Source organism: Schistocerca cancellata, unplaced genomic scaffold (assembly GCF_023864275.1).
Source record: "Schistocerca cancellata isolate TAMUIC-IGC-003103 unplaced genomic scaffold, iqSchCanc2.1 HiC_scaffold_600, whole genome shotgun sequence".
Lineage (NCBI taxonomy): Eukaryota > Metazoa > Arthropoda > Insecta > Orthoptera > Acrididae > Schistocerca > Schistocerca cancellata.
The window spans coordinates 1-18,144 of NW_026046612.1; the positions used below are offsets into that span (position 1 = coordinate 1).

The 18,144-nt window shown below is 54.1% G+C and overlaps 46 non-coding genes across 46 annotated transcripts; 10 read left to right on the plus strand and 36 right to left on the minus strand.

Moving 5' to 3' along the window:
• Positions 1-264: 264 nt before the first annotated feature.
• Trnag-ucc (transfer RNA glycine (anticodon UCC)) lies at positions 265-336 on the plus strand. Its single transcript has one exon. It is a non-coding gene; the product is annotated as a tRNA-Gly (tRNA).
• Positions 337-916: 580 nt separating this feature from the next.
• On the minus strand, positions 917-990 carry Trnai-aau (transfer RNA isoleucine (anticodon AAU)). Its single transcript has one exon. It is a non-coding gene; the product is annotated as a tRNA-Ile (tRNA).
• Positions 991-1,189: 199 nt separating this feature from the next.
• Positions 1,190-1,261, minus strand: Trnae-uuc (transfer RNA glutamic acid (anticodon UUC)). Its single transcript has one exon. It is a non-coding gene; the product is annotated as a tRNA-Glu (tRNA).
• A 306-nt stretch (positions 1,262-1,567) lies between these two features.
• Trnam-cau (transfer RNA methionine (anticodon CAU)) lies at positions 1,568-1,640 on the minus strand. The gene has a single exon. It is a non-coding gene; the product is annotated as a tRNA-Met (tRNA).
• A 160-nt stretch (positions 1,641-1,800) lies between these two features.
• On the minus strand, positions 1,801-1,871 carry Trnag-gcc (transfer RNA glycine (anticodon GCC)). Its single transcript has one exon. It is a non-coding gene; the product is annotated as a tRNA-Gly (tRNA).
• Positions 1,872-2,229: 358 nt separating this feature from the next.
• On the plus strand, positions 2,230-2,301 carry Trnag-ucc (transfer RNA glycine (anticodon UCC)). Its single transcript has one exon. It is a non-coding gene; the product is annotated as a tRNA-Gly (tRNA).
• A 581-nt stretch (positions 2,302-2,882) lies between these two features.
• Trnai-aau (transfer RNA isoleucine (anticodon AAU)) lies at positions 2,883-2,955 on the minus strand. Its single transcript has one exon. It is a non-coding gene; the product is annotated as a tRNA-Ile (tRNA).
• A 199-nt stretch (positions 2,956-3,154) lies between these two features.
• On the minus strand, positions 3,155-3,226 carry Trnae-uuc (transfer RNA glutamic acid (anticodon UUC)). The gene has a single exon. It is a non-coding gene; the product is annotated as a tRNA-Glu (tRNA).
• A 307-nt stretch (positions 3,227-3,533) lies between these two features.
• Positions 3,534-3,606, minus strand: Trnam-cau (transfer RNA methionine (anticodon CAU)). The gene has a single exon. It is a non-coding gene; the product is annotated as a tRNA-Met (tRNA).
• A 159-nt stretch (positions 3,607-3,765) lies between these two features.
• Trnag-gcc (transfer RNA glycine (anticodon GCC)) lies at positions 3,766-3,836 on the minus strand. Its single transcript has one exon. It is a non-coding gene; the product is annotated as a tRNA-Gly (tRNA).
• A 361-nt stretch (positions 3,837-4,197) lies between these two features.
• On the plus strand, positions 4,198-4,269 carry Trnag-ucc (transfer RNA glycine (anticodon UCC)). The gene has a single exon. It is a non-coding gene; the product is annotated as a tRNA-Gly (tRNA).
• A 581-nt stretch (positions 4,270-4,850) lies between these two features.
• On the minus strand, positions 4,851-4,924 carry Trnai-aau (transfer RNA isoleucine (anticodon AAU)). The gene has a single exon. It is a non-coding gene; the product is annotated as a tRNA-Ile (tRNA).
• Positions 4,925-5,123: 199 nt separating this feature from the next.
• Trnae-uuc (transfer RNA glutamic acid (anticodon UUC)) lies at positions 5,124-5,195 on the minus strand. Its single transcript has one exon. It is a non-coding gene; the product is annotated as a tRNA-Glu (tRNA).
• A 302-nt stretch (positions 5,196-5,497) lies between these two features.
• Trnam-cau (transfer RNA methionine (anticodon CAU)) lies at positions 5,498-5,570 on the minus strand. The gene has a single exon. It is a non-coding gene; the product is annotated as a tRNA-Met (tRNA).
• A 159-nt stretch (positions 5,571-5,729) lies between these two features.
• Trnag-gcc (transfer RNA glycine (anticodon GCC)) lies at positions 5,730-5,800 on the minus strand. The gene has a single exon. It is a non-coding gene; the product is annotated as a tRNA-Gly (tRNA).
• Positions 5,801-6,162: 362 nt separating this feature from the next.
• Trnag-ucc (transfer RNA glycine (anticodon UCC)) lies at positions 6,163-6,234 on the plus strand. Its single transcript has one exon. It is a non-coding gene; the product is annotated as a tRNA-Gly (tRNA).
• A 589-nt stretch (positions 6,235-6,823) lies between these two features.
• Trnai-aau (transfer RNA isoleucine (anticodon AAU)) lies at positions 6,824-6,897 on the minus strand. The gene has a single exon. It is a non-coding gene; the product is annotated as a tRNA-Ile (tRNA).
• A 199-nt stretch (positions 6,898-7,096) lies between these two features.
• Positions 7,097-7,168, minus strand: Trnae-uuc (transfer RNA glutamic acid (anticodon UUC)). Its single transcript has one exon. It is a non-coding gene; the product is annotated as a tRNA-Glu (tRNA).
• Positions 7,169-7,473: 305 nt separating this feature from the next.
• Trnam-cau (transfer RNA methionine (anticodon CAU)) lies at positions 7,474-7,547 on the minus strand. The gene has a single exon. It is a non-coding gene; the product is annotated as a tRNA-Met (tRNA).
• Positions 7,548-7,706: 159 nt separating this feature from the next.
• On the minus strand, positions 7,707-7,777 carry Trnag-gcc (transfer RNA glycine (anticodon GCC)). Its single transcript has one exon. It is a non-coding gene; the product is annotated as a tRNA-Gly (tRNA).
• Positions 7,778-8,138: 361 nt separating this feature from the next.
• Trnag-ucc (transfer RNA glycine (anticodon UCC)) lies at positions 8,139-8,210 on the plus strand. The gene has a single exon. It is a non-coding gene; the product is annotated as a tRNA-Gly (tRNA).
• Positions 8,211-8,793: 583 nt separating this feature from the next.
• On the minus strand, positions 8,794-8,867 carry Trnai-aau (transfer RNA isoleucine (anticodon AAU)). Its single transcript has one exon. It is a non-coding gene; the product is annotated as a tRNA-Ile (tRNA).
• A 199-nt stretch (positions 8,868-9,066) lies between these two features.
• Trnae-uuc (transfer RNA glutamic acid (anticodon UUC)) lies at positions 9,067-9,138 on the minus strand. Its single transcript has one exon. It is a non-coding gene; the product is annotated as a tRNA-Glu (tRNA).
• Positions 9,139-9,443: 305 nt separating this feature from the next.
• Trnam-cau (transfer RNA methionine (anticodon CAU)) lies at positions 9,444-9,516 on the minus strand. Its single transcript has one exon. It is a non-coding gene; the product is annotated as a tRNA-Met (tRNA).
• A 160-nt stretch (positions 9,517-9,676) lies between these two features.
• On the minus strand, positions 9,677-9,747 carry Trnag-gcc (transfer RNA glycine (anticodon GCC)). The gene has a single exon. It is a non-coding gene; the product is annotated as a tRNA-Gly (tRNA).
• Positions 9,748-10,108: 361 nt separating this feature from the next.
• Positions 10,109-10,180, plus strand: Trnag-ucc (transfer RNA glycine (anticodon UCC)). The gene has a single exon. It is a non-coding gene; the product is annotated as a tRNA-Gly (tRNA).
• A 583-nt stretch (positions 10,181-10,763) lies between these two features.
• Trnai-aau (transfer RNA isoleucine (anticodon AAU)) lies at positions 10,764-10,837 on the minus strand. Its single transcript has one exon. It is a non-coding gene; the product is annotated as a tRNA-Ile (tRNA).
• Positions 10,838-11,036: 199 nt separating this feature from the next.
• Positions 11,037-11,108, minus strand: Trnae-uuc (transfer RNA glutamic acid (anticodon UUC)). The gene has a single exon. It is a non-coding gene; the product is annotated as a tRNA-Glu (tRNA).
• Positions 11,109-11,413: 305 nt separating this feature from the next.
• Positions 11,414-11,486, minus strand: Trnam-cau (transfer RNA methionine (anticodon CAU)). The gene has a single exon. It is a non-coding gene; the product is annotated as a tRNA-Met (tRNA).
• Positions 11,487-11,646: 160 nt separating this feature from the next.
• Trnag-gcc (transfer RNA glycine (anticodon GCC)) lies at positions 11,647-11,717 on the minus strand. Its single transcript has one exon. It is a non-coding gene; the product is annotated as a tRNA-Gly (tRNA).
• A 361-nt stretch (positions 11,718-12,078) lies between these two features.
• On the plus strand, positions 12,079-12,150 carry Trnag-ucc (transfer RNA glycine (anticodon UCC)). The gene has a single exon. It is a non-coding gene; the product is annotated as a tRNA-Gly (tRNA).
• A 583-nt stretch (positions 12,151-12,733) lies between these two features.
• Trnai-aau (transfer RNA isoleucine (anticodon AAU)) lies at positions 12,734-12,807 on the minus strand. The gene has a single exon. It is a non-coding gene; the product is annotated as a tRNA-Ile (tRNA).
• A 199-nt stretch (positions 12,808-13,006) lies between these two features.
• Trnae-uuc (transfer RNA glutamic acid (anticodon UUC)) lies at positions 13,007-13,078 on the minus strand. Its single transcript has one exon. It is a non-coding gene; the product is annotated as a tRNA-Glu (tRNA).
• A 305-nt stretch (positions 13,079-13,383) lies between these two features.
• On the minus strand, positions 13,384-13,456 carry Trnam-cau (transfer RNA methionine (anticodon CAU)). Its single transcript has one exon. It is a non-coding gene; the product is annotated as a tRNA-Met (tRNA).
• A 160-nt stretch (positions 13,457-13,616) lies between these two features.
• Trnag-gcc (transfer RNA glycine (anticodon GCC)) lies at positions 13,617-13,687 on the minus strand. Its single transcript has one exon. It is a non-coding gene; the product is annotated as a tRNA-Gly (tRNA).
• Positions 13,688-14,048: 361 nt separating this feature from the next.
• Positions 14,049-14,120, plus strand: Trnag-ucc (transfer RNA glycine (anticodon UCC)). Its single transcript has one exon. It is a non-coding gene; the product is annotated as a tRNA-Gly (tRNA).
• Positions 14,121-14,703: 583 nt separating this feature from the next.
• Positions 14,704-14,777, minus strand: Trnai-aau (transfer RNA isoleucine (anticodon AAU)). Its single transcript has one exon. It is a non-coding gene; the product is annotated as a tRNA-Ile (tRNA).
• A 199-nt stretch (positions 14,778-14,976) lies between these two features.
• Trnae-uuc (transfer RNA glutamic acid (anticodon UUC)) lies at positions 14,977-15,048 on the minus strand. The gene has a single exon. It is a non-coding gene; the product is annotated as a tRNA-Glu (tRNA).
• A 305-nt stretch (positions 15,049-15,353) lies between these two features.
• On the minus strand, positions 15,354-15,426 carry Trnam-cau (transfer RNA methionine (anticodon CAU)). Its single transcript has one exon. It is a non-coding gene; the product is annotated as a tRNA-Met (tRNA).
• A 160-nt stretch (positions 15,427-15,586) lies between these two features.
• On the minus strand, positions 15,587-15,657 carry Trnag-gcc (transfer RNA glycine (anticodon GCC)). Its single transcript has one exon. It is a non-coding gene; the product is annotated as a tRNA-Gly (tRNA).
• Positions 15,658-16,018: 361 nt separating this feature from the next.
• On the plus strand, positions 16,019-16,090 carry Trnag-ucc (transfer RNA glycine (anticodon UCC)). The gene has a single exon. It is a non-coding gene; the product is annotated as a tRNA-Gly (tRNA).
• A 583-nt stretch (positions 16,091-16,673) lies between these two features.
• Trnai-aau (transfer RNA isoleucine (anticodon AAU)) lies at positions 16,674-16,747 on the minus strand. Its single transcript has one exon. It is a non-coding gene; the product is annotated as a tRNA-Ile (tRNA).
• A 199-nt stretch (positions 16,748-16,946) lies between these two features.
• Trnae-uuc (transfer RNA glutamic acid (anticodon UUC)) lies at positions 16,947-17,018 on the minus strand. The gene has a single exon. It is a non-coding gene; the product is annotated as a tRNA-Glu (tRNA).
• Positions 17,019-17,323: 305 nt separating this feature from the next.
• Trnam-cau (transfer RNA methionine (anticodon CAU)) lies at positions 17,324-17,396 on the minus strand. Its single transcript has one exon. It is a non-coding gene; the product is annotated as a tRNA-Met (tRNA).
• Positions 17,397-17,556: 160 nt separating this feature from the next.
• Positions 17,557-17,627, minus strand: Trnag-gcc (transfer RNA glycine (anticodon GCC)). Its single transcript has one exon. It is a non-coding gene; the product is annotated as a tRNA-Gly (tRNA).
• A 361-nt stretch (positions 17,628-17,988) lies between these two features.
• On the plus strand, positions 17,989-18,060 carry Trnag-ucc (transfer RNA glycine (anticodon UCC)). The gene has a single exon. It is a non-coding gene; the product is annotated as a tRNA-Gly (tRNA).
• Positions 18,061-18,144: the final 84 nt, after the last annotated feature.

The following is an 18,144-nucleotide window of genomic DNA, read 5'->3' on the forward strand; positions in this document are numbered from 1 at the left end:
GCAGACGCTGAATCCTGCACTGCACTGCACTGCACTGCACGGCACTGCTTAAAAATGCCTCCACAACGCGGTCCTCTGCGTACTGTTGCGTCGCCGGCGCCGACTCTTGCCAAAGGATGCGAAATGTGCGCGGATACGCTGTCCGAATGCGTCTGGATGTGCTCCCCTAGCCTACCTCGAAATGCGCCTGCCAGGTACGATCACCTTCGGCCGCTGCCGACAGGCGGGAAGCCGACACAGCGCGGAGGCGGGGCGCTCGCTTGTGCGGTGGTGGTGTAATGGTCAGCATAGTTGCCTTCCAAGCAGTTGATCCGGGTTCGATTCCCGGCCACCGCAGCAGGCTTTTAATTTCGCGTATGAGTACTTTTGCCGCGCGCTCTTAAATTATTGTTTTTTTCCCCCCTCTTACTCGCTGCATACCAGCCCTTAGTGTGTCTCGACTTGTCTCGACTTTGCTCAGCTGACGCGAGAGCTGACGCTCTCAAATCGGCCTATATCAAAACGACAAGCACGATAAACGACTGAGAGAGGGGAGGAGAGGCGAGGCGATGGACACACAGCACGCCCCTTCATTTCACGGTGGCGTCTCCCTCACCGAATCGGGCTGTAGCTCCGAAAAGAAAATAGGAAGTAAAACTGCCAATAGTACACTGTGTTCCCACGCGCTCACCCGCCCAAGTACTGACAAGGGCCAAAGTTGTTACGCATCGGCAATCAGACATTTTCTTTCATTTTCTCTTCATCGTTGAGAACCAGTGTATTCAAAATATTATGCCCATTGCCGAGGAATGCTGTAGCGCTTCCCGACAAGTCGGGTTCGGATCCTCTGTCAACTTCCACGCATGGTGATGATCTTTTGGTCATCACACTCGCCAGCTGAAATCGGCGCTGCCTTTTCGTAGTAGTAAAAGAGTAGTGGCCCGTGGGGGGATCGAACCCGCGACCTTCGCGTTATTAGCACGACGCTCTAACCAACTGAGCTAACGGGCCTCGGCAGATGCAGTTGCTCAGCCCTAAACTGGAAACAGCTGGCATGAAGCCATACACCATTTCTATGGTCGTCGTGTGTCTGCTTCCCTAGTCTATATTCTGCTGACGGTCACGAAACAGTAGCTATATTGCGAGCAGGACGGGAAACGGCCGCTCGGACAGCTCAAACTTGTCACGATTCGTGTGGAAAAAAATTACGTTCCGGTACCGGGAATCGAACCCGGGCCTCCTGGGTGAAAGCCAGGTATCCTAGCCACTAGACCACACCGGATGTGGCCGTTCCATTGGACCGTTCGTACGGTCGCTTGTCGCATTTCGTGTCGAGTGCCACGTCGGCGCCCTTCTCTCTTTGCGAGCATCTTTGCACATACTGACTGGCAAGGCGCGCACCTCAAACGTCGCAGAGCAATGCTTTTGGGCTTCATGCTGTGCTGGAAGAAGAGGAAAAGGGAAGCTGTAAGTAGCAATAAGCGGAAGTAAACATTTTCCCGCTGAAGCGTTGAAACGTTGTGGATAACAAACAAGAAATACGTTGGCGCCCTAGCAACAGCACCACCATCAGTCACAGAAAATTAAATGCCCCGGGTGAGGATCGAACTCACGACCTTAAGATTATGAGACTTACGCGCTGCCTACTGCGCTACCGAGGCACGGGTGAACCGTTTCTCCTGGAAACTGGGTAAGTTGCGTACCCAATATTAGACGTAGAAACACTGTACTTCCTGGATAACGTGTTCTGTTGCTACACGTTCATTGCCGGCCCAGTTGATTGCGGTGTTGCGGCAGCATTATCGCGGGAAAGCAAAATGATGCATCGGCCGGGAATCGAACCCGGGCCGCCCGCGTGGCAGGCGAGCATTCTACCACTGAACCACCGATGCTCTGGCCAGCGGTAACTTCGCGCTGCTTCCCGAGCAGATGTCTCAAGGAAAGTGGGCTGCCGTCAAGCGCCGTAGCATTCTGTGCAGAAGACGCTGCAGACGCTGAATCCTGCACTGCACTGCACTGCACTGCACGGCACTGCTTAAAAATGCCTCCACAACGCGGTCCTCTGCGTACTGTTGCGTCGCCGGCGCCGACTCTTGCCAAAGGATGCGAAATGTGCGCGGATACGCTGTCCGAATGCGTCTGGATGTGCTCCCCTAGCCTACCTCGAAATGCGCCTGCAGGTACGATCACCTTCGGCCGCTGCCGACAGGCGGGAAGCCGACACAGCGCGGAGGCGGGGCGCTCGCTTGTGCGGTGGTGGTGTAATGGTCAGCATAGTTGCCTTCCAAGCAGTTGATCCGGGTTCGATTCCCGGCCACCGCAGCAGGCTTTTAATTTCGCGTATGAGTACTTTTGCCGCGCGCTCTTAAATTATTGTTTTTTTCCCCCCTCTTACTCGCTGCATACCAGCCCTTAGTGTGTCTCGACTTGTCTCGACTTTGCTCAGCTGACGCGAGAGCTGACGCTCTCAAATCGGCCTATATCAAAACGACAAGCACGATAAACGACTGAGAGAGGGGAGGAGAGGCGAGGCGATGGACACACAGCACGCCCCTTCATTTCACGGTGGCGTCTCCCTCACCGAATCGGGCTGTAGCTCCGAAAAGAAAAATAGGAAGTAAAACTGCCAATAGTACAGTGTGTTCCCACGCGCTCACCCGCCCAAGTACTGACAAGGGCCAAAGTTGTTACGCATCGGCAATCAGACATTTTCTTTCATTTTCTCTTCATCGGTTGAGAACCAGTGTATTCAAAATATTATGCCCATTGCCGAGTGAATGCTGTAGCGCTTCCCGACAAGTCGGGTTCGGATCCTCTGTCAACTTCCACGCATGGTGATGATCTTGGTCATCACACTCGCCAGCTGAAATCGGCGCTGCCTTTTCGTAGTAGTAAAAGAGTAGTGGCCCGTGGGGGATCGAACCCGCGACCTTCGCGTTATTAGCACGACGCTCTAACCAACTGAGCTAACGGGCCTCGGCAGATGCAGTTGCTCAGCCCTAAACTGGAAACAGCTGGCATGAAGCCATACACCATTTCTATGGTCGTCGTGTGTCTGCTTCCCTAGTCTATATTCTGCTGACGGTCACGAAACAGTAGCTATATTGCGAGCAGGACGGGAAACGGCCGCTCGGACAGCTCAAACTTGTCACGATTCGTGTGGAAAAAAATTACGTTCCGGTACCGGGAATCGAACCCGGGCCTCCTGGGTGAAAGCCAGGTATCCTAGCCACTAGACCACACCGGATGTGGCCGTTTCCATGGACCGTTCGTACGGTCGCTTGTCGCATTTCGTGTCGAGTGCCACGTCGGCGCCCTTCTCTCTTTGCGAGCATCTTTGCACATACTGACTGGCCAAGGCGCGCAACCTCAAACGTCGCAGAGCAATGCTTTTGGCTTCATGCTGTGCTGGAAGAAGAGGAAAAGGGAAGCTGTAAGTAGCAATAAGCGGAAGTAAACATTTTCCCGCTGAAGCGTTGAAACGTTGTGGATAACAAACAAGAAATACGTTGGCGCCCTAGCAACAGCACCACCATCAGTCACAGAAAATTAAATGCCCCGGGTGAGGATCGAACTCACGACCTTAAGATTATGAGACTTACGCGCTGCCTACTGCGCTACCGAGGCACGGGTGAACCGTTTCTCCTGGAAACTGGGTAAGTTGCGTACCCAATATTAGACGTAGAAACACTGTACTTCTGGATAACGTGTTCTGTTGCTACACGTTCATTGCCGGCCCAGTTGATTGCGGTGTTGCGGCAGCATTATCGCGGGAAAGCAAAATGATGCATCGGCCGGGAATCGAACCCGGGCCGCCCGCGTGGCAGGCGAGCATTCTACCACTGAACCACCGATGCTCTGGCCAGCGGTAACTTCGCGCTGCTTCCCGAGCAGATGTCTCAAGGGAAAGTGGGGCTGCCGTCAAGCGCCGTAGCATTCTGTGCAGAAGACGCTGCAGACGCTGAATCCTGCACTGCACTGCACTGCACTGCACGGCACTGCTTAAAAATGCCTCCAGAACGCGGTCCTCTGCGTACTGTTGCGTCGCCGGCGCCGACTCTTGCCAAAGGATGCGAAATGTGCGCGGATACGCTGTCCGAATGCGTCTGGATGTGCTCCCCTAGCCTACCTCGAAATGCGCCTGCCAGGTACGATCACCTTCGGCCGCTGCCGACAGGCGGGAAGCCGACACAGCGCGGAGGCGGGGCGCTCGCTTGTGCGGTGGTGGTGTAATGGTCAGCATAGTTGCCTTCCAAGCAGTTGATCCGGGTTCGATTCCCGGCCACCGCAGCAGGCTTTTAATTTCGCGTATGAGTACTTTTGCCGCGCGCTCTTAAATTATTGTTTTTTTCCCCCCTCTTACTCGCTGCATACCAGCCCTTAGTGTGTCTCGACTTGTCTCGACTTTGCTCAGCTGACGCGAGAGCTGACGCTCTCAAATCGGCCTATATCAAAACGACAAGCACGATAAACGACTGAGAGAGGGGAGGAGAGGCGAGGCGATGGACACACAGCACGCCCCTTCATTTCACGGTGGCGTCTCCCTCACCGAATCGGGCTGTAGCTCCGAAAAGAAAATAGGAAGTAAAACTGCAATAGTACAGTGTGTTCCCACGCGCTCACCCGCCCAAGTACTGACAAGGGCCAAAGTTGTTACGCATCGGCAATCAGACATTTTCTTTCATTTTCTCTTCATCGGTTGAGAACCAGTGTATTCAAAATATTATGCCCATTGCCGAGTGAATGCTGTAGCGCTTCCCGACAAGTCGGGTTCGGATCCTCTGTCAACTTCCACGCATGGTGATGATCTTTTGGTCATCACACTCGCCAGCTGAAATCGGCGCTGCCTTTTCGTAGTAGTAAAAGAGTAGTGGCCCGTGGGGGGATCGAACCCGCGACCTTCGCGTTATTAGCACGACGCTCTAACCAACTGAGCTAACGGGCCTCGGCAGATGCAGTTGCTCAGCCCTAAACTGGAAACAGCTGGCATGAAGCCATACACCATTTCTATGGTCGTCGTGTGTCTGCTTCCCTAGTCTATATTCTGCTGACGGTCACGAAACAGTAGCTATATTGCGAGCAGGACGGGAAACGGCCGCTCGGACAGCTCAAACTTGTCACGATTCGTGTGGAAAAAAATTACGTTCCGGTACCGGGAATCGAACCCGGGCCTCCTGGGTGAAAGCCAGGTATCCTAGCCACTAGACCACACCGGATGTGGCCGTTCCATTGGACCGTTCGTACGGTCGCTTGTCGCATTTCGTGTCGAGTGCCACGTCGGCGCCCTTCTCTCTTTGCGAGCATCTTTGCACATACTGACTGGCAAGGCGCGCACCTCAAACGTCGCAGAGCAATGCTTTTGGCTTCATGCTGTGCTGGAAGAAGAGATAAGGGAAGCTGTAAGTAGCAATAAGCGGAAGTAAACATTTCCCGCTGAAGCGTTGAAACGTTGTGGATAACAAACAAGAAATACGTTGGCGCCTAGCAACAGCACCACCATCAGTCACAGAAAATTAAATGCCCCGGGTGAGGATCGAACTCACGACCTTAAGATTATGAGACTTACGCGCTGCCTACTGCGCTACCGAGGCACGGGTGAACCGTTTCTCCTGGAAACTGGGTAAGTTGCGTACCCAATATTAGACGTAGAAACACTGTACTTCCTGGATAACGTGTTCTGTTGCTACACGTCATTGCCGGCCCAGTTGATTGCGGTGTTGCGGCAGCATTATCGCGGGAAAGCAAAATGATGCATCGGCCGGGAATCGAACCCGGGCCGCCCGCGTGGCAGGCGAGCATTCTACCACTGAACCACCGATGCTCTGGCCAGCGGTAACTTCGCGCTGCTTCCCGAGCAGATGTCTCAAGGGAAAGTGGGGCTGCCGTCAAGCGCCGTAGCATTCTGTGCAGAAGACGCTGCAGACGCTGAATCCTGCACTGCACTGCACTGCACTGCACGGCACTGCTTAAAAAATGCCTCCACAACGCGGTCCTCTGCGTACTGTTGCGTCGCCGGCGCCGACTCTTGCCAAAGGATGCGAAATGTGCGCGGATACGCTGTCCGAATGCGTCTGGATGTGCTCCCCTAGCCTACCTCGAAATGCGCCTGCCAGGTACGATCACCTTCGGCCGCTGCCGACAGGCGGGAAGCCGACACAGCGCGGAGGCGGGGCGCTCGCTTGTGCGGTGGTGGTGTAATGGTCAGCATAGTTGCCTTCCAAGCAGTTGATCCGGGTTCGATTCCCGGCCACCGCAGCAGGCTTTTAATTTCGCGTATGAGTACTTTTGCCGCGCGCTCTTAAATTATTGTTTTTTTCCCCCCTCTTACTCGCTGCATACCAGCCCTTAGTGTGTCTCGACTTGTCTCGACTTTGCTCAGCTGACGCGAGAGCTGACGCTCTCAAAATCGGCCTATATCAAAACGACAAGCACGATAAACGACTGAGAGAGGGAGGAGAGGCGAGGCGATGGACACACAGACGCAGCCACGCCCTTCATTTCACGGTGGCGTCTCCCTCACCGAATCGGGCTGTAGCTCCGAAAAGAAAAATAGGAAGTAAAACTGCCAATAGTACAGTGTGTTCCCACGCGCTCACCCGCCCAAGTACTGACAAGGGCCAAAGTTGTTACGCATCGGCAATCAGACATTTTCTTTCATTTTCTCTTCATCGGTTGAGAACCAGTGTATTCAAAATATTATGCCCATTGCCGAGTGAATGCTGTAGCGCTTCCCGACAAGTCGGGTTCGGATCCTCTGTCAACTTCCACGCATGGTGATGATCTTTTGGTCATCACACTCGCCAGCTGAAATCGGCGCTGCCTTTTCGTAGTAGTAAAAGAGTAGTGGCCCGTGGGGGGATCGAACCCGCGACCTTCGCGTTATTAGCACGACGCTCTAACCAACTGAGCTAACGGGCCTCGGCAGATGCAGTTGCTCAGCCCTAAACTGGAAACAGCTGGCATGAAGCCATACACCATTTCTATGGTCGTCGTGTGTCTGCTTCCCTAGTCTATATTCTGCTGACGGTCACGAAACAGTAGCTATATTGCGAGCAGGACGGGAAACGGCCGCTCGGACAGCTCAAACTTGTCACGATTCGTGTGGAAAAAAATTACGTTCCGGTACCGGGAATCGAACCCGGGCCTCCTGGGTGAAAGCCAGGTATCCTAGCCACTAGACCACACCGGATGTGGCCGTTCCATTGGACCGTTCGTACGGTCGCTCTGTCGCATTTCGTGTCGAGTGCCACGTCGGCGCCCTTCTCTCTTTGCGAGCATCTTTGCACATACTGACTGGCAAGGCGCGCACCTCAAACGTCGCAGAGCAATGCTTTTGGCTTCATGCTGTGCTGGAAGAAGAGGAAAAGGGAAGCTGTAAGTAGCAATAAGCGGAAGTAAACATTTTCCCGCTGAAGCGTTGAAACGTTGTGGATAACAAACAAGAAATACGTTGGCGCCCTAGCAACAGCACCACCATCAGTCACAGAAAATTAAATGCCCGGGTGAGGATCGAACTCACGACCTTAAGATTATGAGACTTACGCGCTGCCTACTGCGCTACCGAGGCACGGGTGAACCGTTTCTCCTGGAAACTGGGTAAGTTGCGTACCCAATATTAGACGTAGAAACACTGTACTTCCTGGATAACGTGTTCTGTTGCTACACGTTCATTGCCGGCCCAGTTGATTGCGGTGTTGCGGCAGCATTATCGCGGGAAAGCAAAATGATGCATCGGCCGGGAATCGAACCCGGGCCGCCCGCGTGGCAGGCGAGCATTCTACCACTGAACCACCGATGCTCTGGCCAGCGGTAACTTCGCGCTGCTTCCCGAGCAGATGTCTCAAGGGAAAGTGGGGCTGCCGTCAAGCGCCGTAGCATTCTGTGCAGAAGACGCTGCAGACGCTGAATCCTGCACTGCACTGCACTGCACTGCACGGCACTGCTTAAAAATGCCTCCAGAACGCGGTCCTCTGCGTACTGTTGCGTCGCCGGCGCCGACTCTTGCCAAAGGATGCGAAATGTGCGCGGATACGCTGTCCGAATGCGTCTGGATGTGCTCCCCTAGCCTACCTCGAAATGCGCCTGCCAGGTACGATCACCTTCGGCCGCTGCCGACAGGCGGGAAGCCGACACAGCGCGGAGGCGGGGCGCTCGCTTGTGCGGTGGTGGTGTAATGGTCAGCATAGTTGCCTTCCAAGCAGTTGATCCGGGTTCGATTCCCGGCCACCGCAGCAGGCTTTTAATTTCGCGTATGAGTACTTTTGCCGCGCGCTCTTAAATTATTGTTTTTTTCCCCCCTCTTACTCGCTGCATACCAGCCCTTAGTGTGTCTCGACTTGTCTCGACTTTGCTCAGCTGACGCGAGAGCTGACGCTCTCAAATCGGCCTATATCAAAACGACAAGCACGATAAACGACTGAGAGAGGGGAGGAGAGGCGAGGCGATGGACACACAGCACGCCCCTTCATTTCACGGTGGCGTCTCCCTCACCGAATCGGGCTGTAGCTCCGAAAAGAAAAATAGGAAGTAAAACTGCCAATAGTACAGTGTGTTCCCACGCGCTCACCCGCCCAAGTACTGACAAGGGCCAAAGTTGTTACGCATCGGCAATCAGACATTTTCTTTCATTTTCTCTTCATCGGTTGAGAACCAGTGTATTCAAAATATTATGCCCATTGCCGAGTGAATGCTGTAGCGCTTCCCGACAAGTCGGGTTCGGATCCTCTGTCAACTTCCACGCATGGTGATGATCTTTTGGTCATCACACTCGCCAGCTGAAATCGGCGCTGCCTTTTCGTAGTAGTAAAAGAGTAGTGGCCCGTGGGGGGATCGAACCCGCGACCTTCGCGTTATTAGCACGACGCTCTAACCAACTGAGCTAACGGGCCTCGGCAGATGCAGTTGCTCAGCCCTAAACTGGAAACAGCTGGCATGAAGCCATACACCATTTCTATGGTCGTCGTGTGTCTGCTTCCCTAGTCTATATTCTGCTGACGGTCACGAAACAGTAGCTATATTGCGAGCAGGACGGGAAACGGCCGCTCGGACAGCTCAAACTTGTCACGATTCGTGTGGAAAAAAATTACGTTCCGGTACCGGGAATCGAACCCGGGCCTCCTGGGTGAAAGCCAGGTATCCTAGCCACTAGACCACACCGGATGTGGCCGTTCCATTGGACCGTTCGTACGGTCGCTTGTCGCATTTCGTGTCGAGTGCCACGTCGGCGCCCTTCTCTCTTTGCGAGCATCTTTGCACATACTGACTGGCAAGGCGCGCACCTCAAACGTCGCAGAGCAATGCTTTTGGCTTCATGCTGTGCTGGAAGAAGAGGAAAAGGGAAGCTGTAAGTAGCAATAAGCGGAAGTAAACATTTTCCCGCTGAAGCGTTGAAACGTTGTGGATAACAAACAAGAAATACGTTGGCGCCCTAGCAACAGCACCACCATCAGTCACAGAAAATTAAATGCCCCGGGTGAGGATCGAACTCACGACCTTAAGATTATGAGACTTACGCGCTGCCTACTGCGCTACCGAGGCACGGGTGAACCGTTTCTCCTGGAAACTGGGTAAGTTGCGTACCCAATATTAGACGTAGAAACACTGTACTTCCTGGATAACGTGTTCTGTTGCTACACGTTCATTGCCGGCCCAGTTGATTGCGGTGTTGCGGCAGCATTATCGCGGGAAAGCAAAATGATGCATCGGCCGGGAATCGAACCCGGGCCGCCCGCGTGGCAGGCGAGCATTCTACCACTGAACCACCGATGCTCTGGCCAGCGGTAACTTCGCGCTGCTTCCCGAGCAGATGTCTCAAGGGAAAGTGGGGCTGCCGTCAAGCGCCGTAGCATTCTGTGCAGAAGACGCTGCAGACGCTGAATCCTGCACTGCACTGCACTGCACTGCACGGCACTGCTTAAAAATGCCTCCAGAACGCGGTCCTCTGCGTACTGTTGCGTCGCCGGCGCCGACTCTTGCCAAAGGATGCGAAATGTGCGCGGATACGCTGTCCGAATGCGTCTGGATGTGCTCCCCTAGCCTACCTCGAAATGCGCCTGCCAGGTACGATCACCTTCGGCCGCTGCCGACAGGCGGGAAGCCGACACAGCGCGGAGGCGGGGCGCTCGCTTGTGCGGTGGTGGTGTAATGGTCAGCATAGTTGCCTTCCAAGCAGTTGATCCGGGTTCGATTCCCGGCCACCGCAGCAGGCTTTTAATTTCGCGTATGAGTACTTTTGCCGCGCGCTCTTAAATTATTGTTTTTTTCCCCCCTCTTACTCGCTGCATACCAGCCCTTAGTGTGTCTCGACTTGTCTCGACTTTGCTCAGCTGACGCGAGAGCTGACGCTCTCAAATCGGCCTATATCAAAACGACAAGCACGATAAACGACTGAGAGAGGGGAGGAGAGGCGAGGCGATGGACACACAGCACGCCCCTTCATTTCACGGTGGCGTCTCCCTCACCGAATCGGGCTGTAGCTCCGAAAAGAAAAATAGGAAGTAAAACTGCCAATAGTACAGTGTGTTCCCACGCGCTCACCCGCCCAAGTACTGACAAGGGCCAAAGTTGTTACGCATCGGCAATCAGACATTTTCTTTCATTTTCTCTTCATCGGTTGAGAACCAGTGTATTCAAAATATTATGCCCATTGCCGAGTGAATGCTGTAGCGCTTCCCGACAAGTCGGGTTCGGATCCTCTGTCAACTTCCACGCATGGTGATGATCTTTTGGTCATCACACTCGCCAGCTGAAATCGGCGCTGCCTTTTCGTAGTAGTAAAAGAGTAGTGGCCCGTGGGGGGATCGAACCCGCGACCTTCGCGTTATTAGCACGACGCTCTAACCAACTGAGCTAACGGGCCTCGGCAGATGCAGTTGCTCAGCCCTAAACTGGAAACAGCTGGCATGAAGCCATACACCATTTCTATGGTCGTCGTGTGTCTGCTTCCCTAGTCTATATTCTGCTGACGGTCACGAAACAGTAGCTATATTGCGAGCAGGACGGGAAACGGCCGCTCGGACAGCTCAAACTTGTCACGATTCGTGTGGAAAAAAATTACGTTCCGGTACCGGGAATCGAACCCGGGCCTCCTGGGTGAAAGCCAGGTATCCTAGCCACTAGACCACACCGGATGTGGCCGTTCCATTGGACCGTTCGTACGGTCGCTTGTCGCATTTCGTGTCGAGTGCCACGTCGGCGCCCTTCTCTCTTTGCGAGCATCTTTGCACATACTGACTGGCAAGGCGCGCACCTCAAACGTCGCAGAGCAATGCTTTTGGCTTCATGCTGTGCTGGAAGAAGAGGAAAAGGGAAGCTGTAAGTAGCAATAAGCGGAAGTAAACATTTTCCCGCTGAAGCGTTGAAACGTTGTGGATAACAAACAAGAAATACGTTGGCGCCCTAGCAACAGCACCACCATCAGTCACAGAAAATTAAATGCCCCGGGTGAGGATCGAACTCACGACCTTAAGATTATGAGACTTACGCGCTGCCTACTGCGCTACCGAGGCACGGGTGAACCGTTTCTCCTGGAAACTGGGTAAGTTGCGTACCCAATATTAGACGTAGAAACACTGTACTTCCTGGATAACGTGTTCTGTTGCTACACGTTCATTGCCGGCCCAGTTGATTGCGGTGTTGCGGCAGCATTATCGCGGGAAAGCAAAATGATGCATCGGCCGGGAATCGAACCCGGGCCGCCCGCGTGGCAGGCGAGCATTCTACCACTGAACCACCGATGCTCTGGCCAGCGGTAACTTCGCGCTGCTTCCCGAGCAGATGTCTCAAGGGAAAGTGGGGCTGCCGTCAAGCGCCGTAGCATTCTGTGCAGAAGACGCTGCAGACGCTGAATCCTGCACTGCACTGCACTGCACTGCACGGCACTGCTTAAAAATGCCTCCAGAACGCGGTCCTCTGCGTACTGTTGCGTCGCCGGCGCCGACTCTTGCCAAAGGATGCGAAATGTGCGCGGATACGCTGTCCGAATGCGTCTGGATGTGCTCCCCTAGCCTACCTCGAAATGCGCCTGCCAGGTACGATCACCTTCGGCCGCTGCCGACAGGCGGGAAGCCGACACAGCGCGGAGGCGGGGCGCTCGCTTGTGCGGTGGTGGTGTAATGGTCAGCATAGTTGCCTTCCAAGCAGTTGATCCGGGTTCGATTCCCGGCCACCGCAGCAGGCTTTTAATTTCGCGTATGAGTACTTTTGCCGCGCGCTCTTAAATTATTGTTTTTTTCCCCCCTCTTACTCGCTGCATACCAGCCCTTAGTGTGTCTCGACTTGTCTCGACTTTGCTCAGCTGACGCGAGAGCTGACGCTCTCAAATCGGCCTATATCAAAACGACAAGCACGATAAACGACTGAGAGAGGGGAGGAGAGGCGAGGCGATGGACACACAGCACGCCCCTTCATTTCACGGTGGCGTCTCCCTCACCGAATCGGGCTGTAGCTCCGAAAAGAAAAATAGGAAGTAAAACTGCCAATAGTACAGTGTGTTCCCACGCGCTCACCCGCCCAAGTACTGACAAGGGCCAAAGTTGTTACGCATCGGCAATCAGACATTTTCTTTCATTTTCTCTTCATCGGTTGAGAACCAGTGTATTCAAAATATTATGCCCATTGCCGAGTGAATGCTGTAGCGCTTCCCGACAAGTCGGGTTCGGATCCTCTGTCAACTTCCACGCATGGTGATGATCTTTTGGTCATCACACTCGCCAGCTGAAATCGGCGCTGCCTTTTCGTAGTAGTAAAAGAGTAGTGGCCCGTGGGGGGATCGAACCCGCGACCTTCGCGTTATTAGCACGACGCTCTAACCAACTGAGCTAACGGGCCTCGGCAGATGCAGTTGCTCAGCCCTAAACTGGAAACAGCTGGCATGAAGCCATACACCATTTCTATGGTCGTCGTGTGTCTGCTTCCCTAGTCTATATTCTGCTGACGGTCACGAAACAGTAGCTATATTGCGAGCAGGACGGGAAACGGCCGCTCGGACAGCTCAAACTTGTCACGATTCGTGTGGAAAAAAATTACGTTCCGGTACCGGGAATCGAACCCGGGCCTCCTGGGTGAAAGCCAGGTATCCTAGCCACTAGACCACACCGGATGTGGCCGTTCCATTGGACCGTTCGTACGGTCGCTTGTCGCATTTCGTGTCGAGTGCCACGTCGGCGCCCTTCTCTCTTTGCGAGCATCTTTGCACATACTGACTGGCAAGGCGCGCACCTCAAACGTCGCAGAGCAATGCTTTTGGCTTCATGCTGTGCTGGAAGAAGAGGAAAAGGGAAGCTGTAAGTAGCAATAAGCGGAAGTAAACATTTTCCCGCTGAAGCGTTGAAACGTTGTGGATAACAAACAAGAAATACGTTGGCGCCCTAGCAACAGCACCACCATCAGTCACAGAAAATTAAATGCCCCGGGTGAGGATCGAACTCACGACCTTAAGATTATGAGACTTACGCGCTGCCTACTGCGCTACCGAGGCACGGGTGAACCGTTTCTCCTGGAAACTGGGTAAGTTGCGTACCCAATATTAGACGTAGAAACACTGTACTTCCTGGATAACGTGTTCTGTTGCTACACGTTCATTGCCGGCCCAGTTGATTGCGGTGTTGCGGCAGCATTATCGCGGGAAAGCAAAATGATGCATCGGCCGGGAATCGAACCCGGGCCGCCCGCGTGGCAGGCGAGCATTCTACCACTGAACCACCGATGCTCTGGCCAGCGGTAACTTCGCGCTGCTTCCCGAGCAGATGTCTCAAGGGAAAGTGGGGCTGCCGTCAAGCGCCGTAGCATTCTGTGCAGAAGACGCTGCAGACGCTGAATCCTGCACTGCACTGCACTGCACTGCACGGCACTGCTTAAAAATGCCTCCAGAACGCGGTCCTCTGCGTACTGTTGCGTCGCCGGCGCCGACTCTTGCCAAAGGATGCGAAATGTGCGCGGATACGCTGTCCGAATGCGTCTGGATGTGCTCCCCTAGCCTACCTCGAAATGCGCCTGCCAGGTACGATCACCTTCGGCCGCTGCCGACAGGCGGGAAGCCGACACAGCGCGGAGGCGGGGCGCTCGCTTGTGCGGTGGTGGTGTAATGGTCAGCATAGTTGCCTTCCAAGCAGTTGATCCGGGTTCGATTCCCGGCCACCGCAGCAGGCTTTTAATTTCGCGTATGAGTACTTTTGCCGCGCGCTCTTAAATTATTGTTTTTTTCCCCCCTCTTACTCGCTGCATACCAGCCCTTAGTGTGTCTCGACTTGTCTCGACTTTGCTCAGCTGACGCGAGAGCTGACGCTCTCAAATCGGCCTATATCAAAACGACAAGCACGATAAACGACTGAGAGAGGGGAGGAGAGGCGAGGCGATGGACACACAGCACGCCCCTTCATTTCACGGTGGCGTCTCCCTCACCGAATCGGGCTGTAGCTCCGAAAAGAAAAATAGGAAGTAAAACTGCCAATAGTACAGTGTGTTCCCACGCGCTCACCCGCCCAAGTACTGACAAGGGCCAAAGTTGTTACGCATCGGCAATCAGACATTTTCTTTCATTTTCTCTTCATCGGTTGAGAACCAGTGTATTCAAAATATTATGCCCATTGCCGAGTGAATGCTGTAGCGCTTCCCGACAAGTCGGGTTCGGATCCTCTGTCAACTTCCACGCATGGTGATGATCTTTTGGTCATCACACTCGCCAGCTGAAATCGGCGCTGCCTTTTCGTAGTAGTAAAAGAGTAGTGGCCCGTGGGGGGATCGAACCCGCGACCTTCGCGTTATTAGCACGACGCTCTAACCAACTGAGCTAACGGGCCTCGGCAGATGCAGTTGCTCAGCCCTAAACTGGAAACAGCTGGCATGAAGCCATACACCATTTCTATGGTCGTCGTGTGTCTGCTTCCCTAGTCTATATTCTGCTGACGGTCACGAAACAGTAGCTATATTGCGAGCAGGACGGGAAACGGCCGCTCGGACAGCTCAAACTTGTCACGATTCGTGTGGAAAAAAATTACGTTCCGGTACCGGGAATCGAACCCGGGCCTCCTGGGTGAAAGCCAGGTATCCTAGCCACTAGACCACACCGGATGTGGCCGTTCCATTGGACCGTTCGTACGGTCGCTTGTCGCATTTCGTGTCGAGTGCCACGTCGGCGCCCTTCTCTCTTTGCGAGCATCTTTGCACATACTGACTGGCAAGGCGCGCACCTCAAACGTCGCAGAGCAATGCTTTTGGCTTCATGCTGTGCTGGAAGAAGAGGAAAAGGGAAGCTGTAAGTAGCAATAAGCGGAAGTAAACATTTTCCCGCTGAAGCGTTGAAACGTTGTGGATAACAAACAAGAAATACGTTGGCGCCCTAGCAACAGCACCACCATCAGTCACAGAAAATTAAATGCCCCGGGTGAGGATCGAACTCACGACCTTAAGATTATGAGACTTACGCGCTGCCTACTGCGCTACCGAGGCACGGGTGAACCGTTTCTCCTGGAAACTGGGTAAGTTGCGTACCCAATATTAGACGTAGAAACACTGTACTTCCTGGATAACGTGTTCTGTTGCTACACGTTCATTGCCGGCCCAGTTGATTGCGGTGTTGCGGCAGCATTATCGCGGGAAAGCAAAATGATGCATCGGCCGGGAATCGAACCCGGGCCGCCCGCGTGGCAGGCGAGCATTCTACCACTGAACCACCGATGCTCTGGCCAGCGGTAACTTCGCGCTGCTTCCCGAGCAGATGTCTCAAGGGAAAGTGGGGCTGCCGTCAAGCGCCGTAGCATTCTGTGCAGAAGACGCTGCAGACGCTGAATCCTGCACTGCACTGCACTGCACTGCACGGCACTGCTTAAAAATGCCTCCAGAACGCGGTCCTCTGCGTACTGTTGCGTCGCCGGCGCCGACTCTTGCCAAAGGATGCGAAATGTGCGCGGATACGCTGTCCGAATGCGTCTGGATGTGCTCCCCTAGCCTACCTCGAAATGCGCCTGCCAGGTACGATCACCTTCGGCCGCTGCCGACAGGCGGGAAGCCGACACAGCGCGGAGGCGGGGCGCTCGCTTGTGCGGTGGTGGTGTAATGGTCAGCATAGTTGCCTTCCAAGCAGTTGATCCGGGTTCGATTCCCGGCCACCGCAGCAGGCTTTTAATTTCGCGTATGAGTACTTTTGCCGCGCGCTCTTAAATTATTGTTTTTTTCCCCCCTCTTACTCGCTGCATACCAGCCCTTAGTGTGTCTCGACTTGTCTCGACTTTGCTCAGCTGACGCGAGAGCTGACGCTCTCAAATCGGCCTATATCAAAACGACAAGCACGATAAACGACTGAGAGAGGGGAGGAGAGGCGAGGCGATGGACACACAGCACGCCCCTTCATTTCACGGTGGCGTCTCCCTCACCGAATCGGGCTGTAGCTCCGAAAAGAAAAATAGGAAGTAAAACTGCCAATAGTACAGTGTGTTCCCACGCGCTCACCCGCCCAAGTACTGACAAGGGCCAAAGTTGTTACGCATCGGCAATCAGACATTTTCTTTCATTTTCTCTTCATCGGTTGAGAACCAGTGTATTCAAAATATTATGCCCATTGCCGAGTGAATGCTGTAGCGCTTCCCGACAAGTCGGGTTCGGATCCTCTGTCAACTTCCACGCATGGTGATGATCTTTTGGTCATCACACTCGCCAGCTGAAATCGGCGCTGCCTTTTCGTAGTAGTAAAAGAGTAGTGGCCCGTGGGGGGATCGAACCCGCGACCTTCGCGTTATTAGCACGACGCTCTAACCAACTGAGCTAACGGGCCTCGGCAGATGCAGTTGCTCAGCCCTAAACTGGAAACAGCTGGCATGAAGCCATACACCATTTCTATGGTCGTCGTGTGTCTGCTTCCCTAGTCTATATTCTGCTGACGGTCACGAAACAGTAGCTATATTGCGAGCAGGACGGGAAACGGCCGCTCGGACAGCTCAAACTTGTCACGATTCGTGTGGAAAAAAATTACGTTCCGGTACCGGGAATCGAACCCGGGCCTCCTGGGTGAAAGCCAGGTATCCTAGCCACTAGACCACACCGGATGTGGCCGTTCCATTGGACCGTTCGTACGGTCGCTTGTCGCATTTCGTGTCGAGTGCCACGTCGGCGCCCTTCTCTCTTTGCGAGCATCTTTGCACATACTGACTGGCAAGGCGCGCACCTCAAACGTCGCAGAGCAATGCTTTTGGCTTCATGCTGTGCTGGAAGAAGAGGAAAAGGGAAGCTGTAAGTAGCAATAAGCGGAAGTAAACATTTTCCCGCTGAAGCGTTGAAACGTTGTGGATAACAAACAAGAAATACGTTGGCGCCCTAGCAACAGCACCACCATCAGTCACAGAAAATTAAATGCCCCGGGTGAGGATCGAACTCACGACCTTAAGATTATGAGACTTACGCGCTGCCTACTGCGCTACCGAGGCACGGGTGAACCGTTTCTCCTGGAAACTGGGTAAGTTGCGTACCCAATATTAGACGTAGAAACACTGTACTTCCTGGATAACGTGTTCTGTTGCTACACGTTCATTGCCGGCCCAGTTGATTGCGGTGTTGCGGCAGCATTATCGCGGGAAAGCAAAATGATGCATCGGCCGGGAATCGAACCCGGGCCGCCCGCGTGGCAGGCGAGCATTCTACCACTGAACCACCGATGCTCTGGCCAGCGGTAACTTCGCGCTGCTTCCCGAGCAGATGTCTCAAGGGAAAGTGGGGCTGCCGTCAAGCGCCGTAGCATTCTGTGCAGAAGACGCTGCAGACGCTGAATCCTGCACTGCACTGCACTGCACTGCACGGCACTGCTTAAAAATGCCTCCAGAACGCGGTCCTCTGCGTACTGTTGCGTCGCCGGCGCCGACTCTTGCCAAAGGATGCGAAATGTGCGCGGATACGCTGTCCGAATGCGTCTGGATGTGCTCCCCTAGCCTACCTCGAAATGCGCCTGCCAGGTACGATCACCTTCGGCCGCTGCCGACAGGCGGGAAGCCGACACAGCGCGGAGGCGGGGCGCTCGCTTGTGCGGTGGTGGTGTAATGGTCAGCATAGTTGCCTTCCAAGCAGTTGATCCGGGTTCGATTCCCGGCCACCGCAGCAGGCTTTTAATTTCGCGTATGAGTACTTTTGCCGCGCGCTCTTAAATTATTGTTTTTTTCCCCCCTCTTACTCGCTGCATAC